This window comes from Pelecanus crispus, chromosome 3 (assembly GCF_030463565.1).
Source record: "Pelecanus crispus isolate bPelCri1 chromosome 3, bPelCri1.pri, whole genome shotgun sequence".
In the NCBI taxonomy this organism is placed as follows: Eukaryota; Metazoa; Chordata; class Aves; order Pelecaniformes; family Pelecanidae; genus Pelecanus; species Pelecanus crispus.
The window spans coordinates 116,714,949-116,727,346 of record NC_134645.1 but is presented as its reverse complement, the minus strand read 5'-3'; positions in this window follow the sequence as shown (position 1 = coordinate 116,727,346).

Sequence of the window (12,398 nt, the reverse complement as noted above, 5' to 3'; positions counted from 1 at the left end):
CTCCCGCCTGCAGGGACAGCTGCCAGGGCAGCTGGGGGCATCCCTGCGGGAAGGTGCAGGGGACTCAAGGTGACCGCAGCCAGCGGGTAAAGGGGCTCTGCTCTGCAGCTGGCGTGAGCCGGCGCAGCACCCCTGGGGTGGGAGCAGCCGCCGGAGCACCCGTGGGGTGGGAGCAGCCAGCACAGCACCCGTGGGGTGGGAGCAGCCGCCGGAGCATCCGTGGGGTCGGAGCAGCCAGCACAGCACCCGTGGGGTGGGAGCAGCCGGCGCAGCACCTGTGGGGTAGGAGCAGCCAGCACAGCACCCGTGGGGTCGGAGCAGCCAGCACAGCACCCATGGGGTGGGAGCAGCCGGCGCAGCACCTGTGGGGTAGGAGCAGCCAGCACAGCACCCGTGGGGTCGGAGCAGCCAGCACAGCACCCATGGGGTGGGAGCAGCCGGTGCAGCACCTGTGGGGTGGGAGCAGCCAGCACAGCACCCATGGGGTGGGAGCAGCCGGCGCAGCACCTGTGGGGTAGGAGCAGCCAGCACAGCACCCGTGGGGTGGGAGCAGCCAGCACAGCACCTGTGGGGTGGGAGCAGCCGCCGGAGCACCCATGGGGTGGGAACAGCCACCAGAGCACCCATGGGGTGGGAGCAGCCGCCGGAGCACCCATGGGATGGGAGCAGCCGCCGGAGCACCTGTGGGATGGGAGCAGCCGCCGGAGCACCCATGGGGTGGGAGCAGCCACTGGAGCACCCATGGGGTGGGAGCAGCCGCCGGCCCTAGCCCGCTCTTTCCCATTTGCGCAGGATAACAGTTTTCTTGCAGTAAAAGCCTCAGAGAGACACGCAGATGTTTTTAGCTTTTCAAAGTAACAGATGCTAATTAAATTGTTACCCCCACTGGAATTTGGTAAATCCAGGACCACCTGCAGCCCTGGAGAAATGGCAGTGTTTTATCAGCGACCCAGTGGTTTGGCCTGGGACTGGGCAGAGGTTGACAGAAACTTGCCCTTACGAAGCCAGCCAGTCCCTCTCCCACGGCAGCATCAGCTGCAGCAAGGCTTTGCATTTCTAGAAGGCTTCTCCCAGATCTTCTCAAAATACAATATAAGCTTCAGGTTAAATTAACCTAAAAAAGTTGGGGGGAGGAGGGAAATGAAGGTTATAGTTTTCAAGTGTGCCCATTCACTTTGGGTACCCAGTACAAGTGGCTCAGGGGGGATTTTCACAGATGCTCAGCCCTTGCAGTTCAGGTGAAATTTGTAGAAATCCCTCTGAACATGAAGGTCTTGAGCCAGGATCTCAGAGCAGAGCTACCTAGAATAAGTGGAAACACTGGAAAACAAAACCTGAATTTTGCCTAGGGCCGTGTGGGAAGTTTGTACTTGATTCAGGAATTTGATTCAGGAATTTGATTCAGGAATCTCATTGTGTCTGCTACGCTTCAATAGGCCCAGTCCTGCTCTAAAGTTTGGTGATAATGGGGGTGGATGAGTACTTTCAATCTCCCTCCTAGATACTTCTGTAATTAAATGTGAACAGCATTGACAGCACCTGTTAGCTAAGCTATGCAGCCCACAGTATTTTGTTAGTTATCATGTAAAAAAAGATCTTTATGGGGTCAAATTGAAAGAAACACCACCATGTGGAGAGCTTGGAGATGTTTTAGTAATATTCTCTTTTCTCCGATGCAGGGTTTCTTTTGCTAAATATTTTGCTGGTTTTCAATGCCCACCACAAAGTGTAACTCAGAAAATCCGCCCATGGCTCAGGTGCTGGGGCTGCCGGCGGGGGCACGGCAGAAGGGCAGGAATGCCCAGGGATGCCGGGGGCAGGTCAGGCCAGGCACCGACATAGTCCCATTGCCCTGCTGAATACAATTGCTCTTTGCCCCCGGCTGGAGGAGCAAAAACGTTCTCCACGCATGACCCAGCAGTGGCCGTTTTGGGCAATATTTGGTTGGAAGAGAAGCTCCACAGCCACCCTGGGACTCCCCGACTCGAGCTGGTGTGTCTCCCTGCAAAGCAGCAGCCACACAGCCCCATCTGTCTCCCCCAGAGCAGCCTCACACCACCCTTCACCGCCAAGACAGCTGCCTGACCTGGAGCACGGGGATTTCAGGTACATTCCTAAAACCTGTCGTGGTTTAGCCCCAGCCAGCAACTCAGCACCACGCAGCCGCTCGCTCACTCCCCCTGCCCCGATGGGATTGGGGAGAGAATCGGAGGAGTAAGAGTGAGAAACACTCCTGGGTTGAGATAAGAACAGTTTAATAATTGAAATAAAATAAAGTAAAATAATAATAATAACAATATAATAATAATATACGAAGCAAGTGATGCACAATGCAATTGCTCACCACCCACCGACCGATACCCAGACAGTTCTCGAGCAGCGATCGCTGCTCCCCAGCCAACCCCCCCCAGTTTCTATACTGAGCATCATGTCATATGGTATGGAATAGCCCTTTGGCCAGTTTGGATCAAGTCTTCTGGCTGTGCCCCCTCCCAGTTTCTTGTGCACCTGGCAGAGCATGGGGAGCTGAAAAGTCCTTGACTAGCATAAGCAGTACTGAGCAACAACTAAAGCATCAGTGTGTTATCAACATTCTTCTCATCCTAAATCCAAACCACAGCACTATGCCTGCTACTAGGAAGAAAATTAACTCTATCCCAGCCGAAACCAGGACAAAACCAAAATTAATAACACCCGACTGAACTGGAGAAACAATGAAGAAGCTGGAATCCAAACTAACCACTGGAATAAAGGGCCTTCCTCCACGTCCCCACCACATCTCATCCCCACCATCACGCTCGCGCCGGGCTGCCAACAACAGCAGGTGACACAAGCCCAGCTGCCGCCGCACGCCCCACGTGTGCCTGTCCCGGTCACAAGATGGGAAATGAGCTTTCCATGCCCAGCACACATCCATCCTGACCACAGCACCCCTTCGCTGCTGCTGTTATTTATGGCCTGGCTTGGCTTTTTGGTGTTGTGTGGGCACAAGCCATAGTGGCTCCACCACCTTGCTGGGTTGCCCCAGCAGAGCAGAGCGAACAGGGCAGCACGGGGCCACCCGCCAGCGCAGCAGTGTCCCACCGCTGGCACCAGGGGCAAGCATGGTTTCAGGGAGGCACAGGTGAGTGCAGGAACGGTCCCTGCCCTCTCCAGCTCCCCCAGCCCATGGCGAATACGTGGTTTCCAGTCCCCGTGCCAGCCCTGCGCTAATGGCGAGACGGACGAGTTCCTCAACAGTAACGCACGGGCCAGCGTGTCAGGCACTTGCAGACACCGTCACCGTCTACGGGTTGGTGGAGTCTGTCACCGAGTGACAGAGGCGAGTGGGGAGAGGCCAGCCTTGGCAAAACGCCGGCGGCACAGCACTGCCACATTTGACGCCTCCATCACAGCCAGACCATTCCCCCGAGGTGAACACGTTGTCTTCTACCCCTCTTTCTGCACATCTTGAACTTCTCACCTCCCCAGCCATCACCTCCTCCCACCTTTGCAGGGTGCAGTCTGGGGATAGTGCCAGTACAGGGCTTTCAGGGTGCAGGGGTGGACTGGGGAGGTTTTAGTCTGCCCTTCCCAAAGCTGTCCAGAACTGTGAAATAAGCTCTCCCCAACACAAGAGAGCATATAGCAGCCTTTCCCCAATTTATATGTGGGCTAAACTGGTACAAGAATGGGCTAGAGGTATCCACCTTTGCATTATCCATATAAAGTTGTGGCAATGCACTATAACGACTGAGGAGGATTTATAATTATTTTACTTTCACAGGAGCTCTAGAAGGGCAAATACTCAAGGATAGCACAACCTAAACAGTCCAGCAACAACCTGGGCTTCAGGTCACACTGCTCCGGCAGAGTCCTCCCATCCGAACATTCCCATTTCCAACAACACACGTTAGCCACAATTTTCCATTGAAACTTCACATGCCGTCACATTGCCAATGACTGGTCAAAAGTGGAAAAGAAACTGGACTGATTATGCAGGTTTTTAAGGTAATTTTTTCTCGCTGCTTAATTTGTGTAGTTACCATAAAGCTGTCTTCCTAAGCATCTTTCTGTTTCAAGTCTAAGGGCACTTGTGTTTCAATTCTAGTACCACCATCCCCACCATGTTATATCAGCTTCTCTCAGTGGCGCATAATTTGTTATTTTTCCTTTATTCCTCCTCTGGAAAGGACAGAAGTGTACAATCTCATCATATCCTTAGAGAAAGAAAATGTCTGTATGAAATCATATTTGTGTGGTCCTCTTGCAAGGTCATGGTAAATCAGGGGAAGTGTTTTGAGGTCTAGATGCTTACAAAACCAATTTTTTTCTTCTGGAAGCATGTTGTTTTTTAAACACATGCTACATTTCAAAGCCTAGGGCTCATATGTTTATCTTTGCATACCTAGGGAATCTTTTTATTGAAGAGCTCTCTATTATAAGCTTTTAGTATTCTGAAAGATATGTATTCTGTCATCCTCTCCAAGGACCACAATTTTCTCTGTACTCTACGATATACCGACAAGCAGAAGCACTTCAGTAAACCTATAGAGGGAAATGGTCCTTCTTTTCTGAAGTCCTTAGCAGAAGCCCAGAGTCAGCAACTCCTAAAGGCCATTAGCAACAGTTTCAAATGATCTTTAACACATTTCTATCAGAAATCCAATATACTTTATATGCCAAATAACACTGTTTATTTAACTTGTAATGAAACGTGCACATTTGTTGCAGAACAGATTGTTGCATGGAGCAGTGGGATCCATTATTTCCCTTGGCAGTTTAAGACACTTATATATGAAGGAAATTCCCAGAAGGAAACTTAAGCTAAAGTACACATCATACAAATGCAATAGTCAAAATGTTGTATAGGACATCCTAATTTTTAATAAAACTGATAGCCAGAAATCCACTGACATTCAAAGTTTAAAAAAAAAAAAAAATCCCTGCTGCCCTTGTCTATACTCAGCATTTGGTTTATGTTGAATGTAGTTTAGATGTTCCTTAGCGCTCCAACCATCTGCTAACGATTCAGTACCTGTCTCTCCACACCCAGCCTCCGTTCTGCTCGGTCTGTAGGGGATTTTCCGTGGAAATAGAAAGTTTCAACTTACATTTAATTAAGAAATCAAAATCTATAAATTCTCTTCCTACCCATCAAAAATAGACATTCACCAGCGCACAAATACTGTTGGTCACCAGGAAACCTGTGTTTCAACTGGTACTCCTTTTCATCCTCCCTGCATGTGCCTCCAAAGATGAGACTATTTTAAATGCACATTCCTATCATCAGCTAAACAAGTTTATTCTATGCCTTTTACCTTCAAAAAGCAATGGTCTCTGGCAGCTCTTTGGGTACCTGCCAGAACTGTCAGTTCCATGCTTACACACACATTCGTGCCTGACCACAAACACTTAGAAACCATTTCAAACATTGACATTTCCAGAAAAATCATAGATGCGTATGTCTATAAAAAGACAGAAATTTTAGGTTATGAAATGAAACCATAAATATTAATTTCAAGACATATAATTGTTTTTTAATCACTTTAATGCTTTTTTTAAAGTAATTGGAAGCCTTGGTTGTACCCCTCCTCTTTTCCTGAAACTTAGAGAATTCCCAGACCATTCAGTAGAGCTGTTCTTGTTTCCACTTGAAGCCCTTTCAGAGTGAATGCATCCTCTGTCTTTCCACCAGAAAACTGTACTGACCCACATCCTCTCTAGCAGCATTAAGCATCAAGCCCAGATCTTAAAACACCGGAGCATGCAACCACTGTTAGCGGACCATCAGTGCAGACTGTCTTTCATTAAGGCAGCTTCTGGCGTACTAAAAAAATTATGGAAAGACTTTTCTGTATTTGTAATAGGAGTCTTACTGGCTCTTTTCTTAATGCAGACCTTCAGAGCAAACATTTACACTATTGTTTACACCATTTTCCCTCCAGATACCTCTAGAAGGTATCTTTCAACAGCGCTGGTGATACTCGGTTCTATCTAGGTTCACAGAGCACAGCTGGTTACTTTTTTCTAGAGCTTGAAGTGTTATTTATACTCTTACCCACGACCAAGGGGAGCCGGTGGGGGTCTCTGGCTGGTCTCCCTCCTCAGACAATATCCTGAGCTGATCATTTTCCCCCATTCTCTGCATACACCACTAAAACCACTCTTGGTTTCAGCCATATACAAAAATGCTGCCTTCAGGTTTTAGCTGTTGACAACAAAGCTCCAGAGAATATAATTTCCCAGCGATCATGTTTGCTTGCTAATTTTACCTGCTGAAGTTCTTGGAAGCACAGTCAGAGCAAGAAACCTGAGCTCAGTAAACCAGAGCACACTTTCTTTGCAACTGACTCCTCAAGTATCCTAATTAAGCCATAAGGTTCAGTGAAAAATTTGAACCTGACAAACACAAATTCACTTCCAAACAGTCGGTATCCTTACTTTCATATGAGATTTTTATGGTTGGGCGATTTGCTGAGTTATAAATTCTGTGAACAGAATATAAGGAATTTTCACTGCCAACATTTTATTACCATCGTTAATCATATTTAGTACAGATTTTAATGGTTTAATTTTGTTTTCAAGACAGGTTCTCAATGTCAAAATCTTATTCTGCCGTTCTGCACAGCCGCACAACTCTACAACCATAACTGTATGGATGTGAAGGCAGCACAGATTTCCTGTTGTTCTGTGCAATCAAGTCTGAAAGAGGGTCATTTTCTTTTCCATTTGTTCCTTTTGGCTTTCTGTTTCTGTTGGGTTCGGTACCAGAGAGTAGAATCCAATTATTATAGGTCTCACCCTATGTAACTTCAGACAAACTTGCCCTGATACCTGTGAGAATTGTGTTCTGTAAGATGGGACTGCAGAGTCCAGCATCTTGAAATCACTTCTGGCAGCTGACAGGAACGGCAGCTTTGTCTCCAAGGTCAAGCCTGAACCCACCACTAATTCACACCTAGGATATGCTTTCAAATTCACAACCTTTAGCTTGAATTTTACTATTTATCATTCCACTGTTTATAAGGCACCTGGCTGCAGTTGCTGGTGAAATAAAATTGCTGTCAAAACACCTAAACACTTCTGATACTTCTCTGACTTTGGGCAAAGGCTTCTAAATCTTTCCACTGAGCTATATAATGAAATGGGCTATTTATAGCACACCATTGCAGGAGAGCCCTAGCGTTAGCTGTGAGCTGAAAATGACTATCAAATGAACAAATATGCCCAAATACGTTTGATATTTAACCTTAAGCTATATGCAAATTCAGTAAGTAGGAAAATAATTAAGTGAGGGAAAAAGAAAGCTTTGGAAATATAGCATCGAGCAGAGAAATAGCCTGTTGCCAGCATGTGGTCTCTCATCACTGTGAGTGTCACTAAGCTGGGCAGCATGTAAAGACAGAGAGGACTAAAAAGCGACAGCCCTCTCTGAGAGCTGGCAGCCCACCAGGCATTGTCAGCTTGAGGATTAGGGTATCACAGTCGCACAGGCTGTGGTTTGACAGTGTGTTGTTTGCAACAGCAACATCAGCATCAGCTGTACTTGTCTCCATCATCCTCCTTAGCCCAAACTGCAACACGCAGGGCTTTTTAAAGTCTGAAACACTTTCCTAAAGCAATTTATTCTGGGGTCTCAAGAAGAGCTGTGACATCCAGCTGAGAGGGAAGCTCACTGCTGCATGGAGTTGCCTTTAAGCTTTGGGAGTATTGGGAACGAGGTGTTGCTCCTGTGCATCAACCAAAACTAACACAGCTGCCAAACTGCTGCAAATGTCCGACATGGCAAAGGAAACGTCAGTTTGCCCCACAGGACAGGCATCAGGTGCAAGCAACACACTCTCAGCTCACTCCAGTTACTGACTGGGCCTATGGGAGTCTGCTGGGCTGCCCTCAGCATCCCTCCTGCGCTGGCAGGCAGCCTCGTGCTGCCATCTCTTGAAACTCTGCCACTCCGGCCCACTGGTGGCAGTCCCCAATGGACATCGCTCCTGATGCGTGACTTAGGATCACAGGACATTGACTTGGAAGACATCTGGAAGAGACCTAATTTTCAGAAAAATTGGTGCTTACTTAGACTCTTTCACATTTCACATTAGAAACTCAGAATCCGAAGCAGCCCAAGTCACTCTCAAGTTGTAGGCTAACACTTCCAAGAGAAAACAGCACAGCACTTAAGTTACCAAGATGCTCAAGTTACTAGTTTCTGTTGTACACCAAATGTTAAGACTGTAAGCACAGAAACCCATTTATTAGCTATCTGACAGATCACATTTTCTTTCTGGAACAATTTCGGGGAAGGAAATTCAGTACAATTCTTCTCATTTCAGCTAAACAGGGAAATGCCCCACCTAATGAATTTCAATGGCATTCCTGCTTCTGCTGAAAAGTCTATTCACTAAACTTAAAAGATAGGAACCGCTGTTTGTTGGAGTAATTTTCCACTGTCCCACCCATTTCTTCTGTTAAGTTTGCTTTCAAGCTGTGACGGATAAGTATAACAATCTATCAGAAATACTGTTTATATCATTTTAATACATTGCCTAATGTTTGTTTATAAAATTCTTCAAGAAGTGGCTGTGCACCTTTTCCCAGCACGCTGTATTTCTGAAGCCTTTGTCATAATCTGCACCGTCCAGCTTCAGGACCTTTCTGCTTTCACCAGGAAGCACTAACAAGTACAAGCATTTCTTCTGTGCAACATATATGAACACAGTGACTACTGTTCCTAGATCAATGCATCTGATAGTCTGGTATCCTATGTCCAAAGGTGACCATCACCAAACACTTCTGATCAAGGTATCCAGAAACAGCATAATACCCAGGTGTAAAAAGAACTTTCTCCATAATTTTCATAAATTAGGACAGTGGTTCCCCATCGTTTGCCAAGGTTGCCATTGCCACCACCTGCTCCCCTTCCCACCTCCTCTGCTCCCATGCCCACACAGCCAGGCCACTGTCTCTTTGCCTCCTTCCCGGTGCTCCCCCATGGCCCCAGCAGCTGCTTTTCCCTCAATCCCTTCCCATTTCCCCACTCTCAGGGCTTCACGACTTTGCTGCTACTTCCCCAGTTGCTGTCTTCAACCAAAGACACATGTGGAACAGGGAGGCTGACACACAATTCACAGAAGACGTTCTCAGACTCACAGTTCACATAAGCTTAACAACAGTTTTTGGACTTCTGCTCAGCTCGTAGTCTCTGTGTGATCCTGTAAGCACTGAGTTTCATTGGACAATTATGCAGTGTAAACAGAAATCTTGATGTCAGCTTTAAACATTGCCTAATGATTTCACTGCACGATGACAGAAGGTAAACAGGAGCCAACTTCTTTTTATAAACAGCATTTGTAAGTGCTGTATCATGAGAAGGAAAAAACATTTATACATCCCAGGATATTTAAATATAGTAATATTAGCTCATGATAACCTTTGTGTGAACTTTATTTTGCTGAACTGATAAGATTATGTCATCTTATTTTTAATAGAGTAATTGTTCAACTTAGAGATTGTTTTAAGACATTTTTAAATACAATCACAACTCTACTGTACTAGGACAGCATCGCTCACCTAAAATAGTTTAACTTTCTCCAGCCTTTTCACATTGCTGCAGTTGCCATGGACAAAGCATATGGTACTGCTCTTCTCTATTTTCTTCCTGTAAAGGCTTTTGTCTCATAAACACCCATGGCAATTTATAACACCTTGGTGCCTGAAATAGGGCTATATTAAGAAAGCAAGAATAAAATCTACCTTGCACAACCTGCTGAGTTGTAACTCTCCTGTTTTGCATCTGCTGCAGAGGTAAGATTCAAGATGCTGCACGTTCAGCCCAAACGTGAGCCTGGTGGGGGATTTCAGACTGGTACATGGTGCTGCCAACCTGCCCCAACACAGCTGCCATCTTGTCTGGGACAGATCTATGAGATTTATGGCTGGTAAATCAACACTATTTACAAGAATAATTTAAGTTTGAATAGAAAGAAATCACACCATCACCAAAAAACAGGTTCTGTGTGTTTGCAAAAGCATGTTCTGCATAGGTATCGTATGATGTGGAATTAATCCAGTGGTTACCGCAATACCCTGTGAGCCAATAACTGTTCTCCAGATTGTTGCTGGTCCCTATAGGTAGGAACAAGTAAAAACTCACTTTCCTATCAATCTTGTTGTCTCTAAGTATAAAGCAAATTATTCAGTCGCTGTTAACAGCGCCGCTCAACATTTTCTATAGCATCTCAGCACACGCTGACAGAATAATACTCCTTAGTATGCTCAGAGTTTAAGTGCATAATCAACACATCGGTCATGTAACAACTGTGAAGAAATTTTCTTCTGTTTATGTTACTATGTAAATCTAAATCAAACATTTCAATTTTCTTGAGGATTTTAATCAAAACCACATTTACATATGAAGCAGCTTTATGAAGCCTTTCTTAAAATCATGGCAGTTGATTCCAAACGTCTTTTTCTCACTGAGCAGGAGTCTCGCTGTCATATCCAACACCCCGTCACTCCCTTACCAAAAAGTATGTCGGCAATGGGCAATGCCAGCAGTTGGACTATTGCTTCAAAACTCCCAGAGTTGTGTCCTCCACAATCATCAATGGTTTGGGGGCGGTCAAAACAGGATTGGAAACATTATAAAAGCATTTGCAAATGACCAGAACCACATATATTTCTTCAAGGGAAGACTAGAGCAGGGATAAGGGGTAGAAGACAGTCAACAGGCAGAGGATGCATGGGACTAGTTTTAGTTTTCATCGAAGAGCTGCATCCTTAAGGAAGTAGGGACAAGGAATCATAGAATCATCGAATCGTTTAGGTTGGAAAAGACCTTTAAGATCATCCAGTCCAACCATTAACCTACACTACCAAGTCTACTCTCAGCCAATCAAGGGTAGACTAGACTAAACCATGTCCCGAAGGAAAGAATATGCATTTTATTTCACAACAGCATAGCCACAGTATTTCAGTGACAGCTGATGAAATATTAAGGCTGATTGCCGAGGGGTGGGGGATGACTCTGGTGGGGGAATGGAAAGGCAGGGTGGCGGCTTGTGCGTGGTGCGGTGAAAGGCTGTGTAGTGGTGTGTGGGTGCCTGCCAGCGTGCAGGGCTGTGCTCGCTGGGTAAGCAGCACGTGGCAGATGGTTGCAAGCAGAGGTTGGTCTTCAAGATAATCGCAATGTGTTGCCACTCTGAGAAAGAGCTCTGGCACCACCATTGCTGCTGCAGGTGCCGTGGCAGTGGCTGGGAAACAGGCCCCAGGAAGGAGTGACGTCTTGTGATCCCCGCCAAGCCCCGCAGCCAGCCCAGCCCAGCCCAGCCCAGCAGCCCACAGCAGATGGCCAGGACCTGTTGAGCTGGGTGCTCATGCCACCTACCTGAATTCCCCCCCACCGTGGAAATCCTGACTCTGTTGCATCACACAGAGCCCCTGGCCAGGGTCCTTGTGCCCCAGCGAACACTTCCTACCACAGCCAGGAGCCCTGCTTGCCCTCCAGCTTCTTCCATGCTGCTGCCTCTGTTCGTAGCCCCTGCTTCCCTTGCTCTCCATTTTCCACCCTGTTAACCTTTCCCCTGACCCTTCCTTTGGGTTGTTTGTCTATTACTTGTTCCTCTTTCTTTTTGTGTGAGTGACACATTTCACCACAGAGTGTCACAGATGCAGCCTTTGTAAAGCAGCCCCCTCTCAAGCAATATTTAGCAGCTGCTTTTAAATGCAGAGTGGGAGCCAAGATCTGTACATTCCCTATCACAACGGGAGGCACTTGCTAGGGAAAGATGAAATCCCTTACATCCTCTAGTGTTCAAATCATCTGTAATGCCCAGATGATTAGATACCAGACATCAGTGATTAAGCGCTTGTGAAGAGTGCTTTGAAAGCTGAGAGAGGATGGTAAGAAGGAAAATAATGTCACCTTCCCAGTAACCTTCTCTATATTTGGACACTGTCTTTTGCAGAAGCTGAATCATAAAATACTTCACTCACTGACACACAGTACAGAACATGCTAACAATACTATCTGCAGGTGATAATAGTGGATGACTAAACCAGCAAGCATGGAAGGCACTAGAGAAAAAGGTAGAGGCTGTAAAAAGTCTGTAAAAGCATGCAGGCAATTCCTTTTATTTTGTTTGCTACTACATTATCAAGTTAATCCATGTGATGGAGAACTCTGTCTTATTGCCACGTACAAAGTCAGAGAGGAAAGACTTAAAAAGATCTGTGTACATAATGGTCATGGGCCAAGTTTTCTCACAAAGGTCACTGGGACTGAAAGCCAGTAGCTGCCTCCCACAAAAGGCAAGACATGAGAAGGGTGGAGCTGGGACCTGGGTTCCCAGCCCAACACATGCACCTATGGTAAACAGCTACAGCACAAAGAAGTTGCAGGACAGGATGCCAGTCCCACC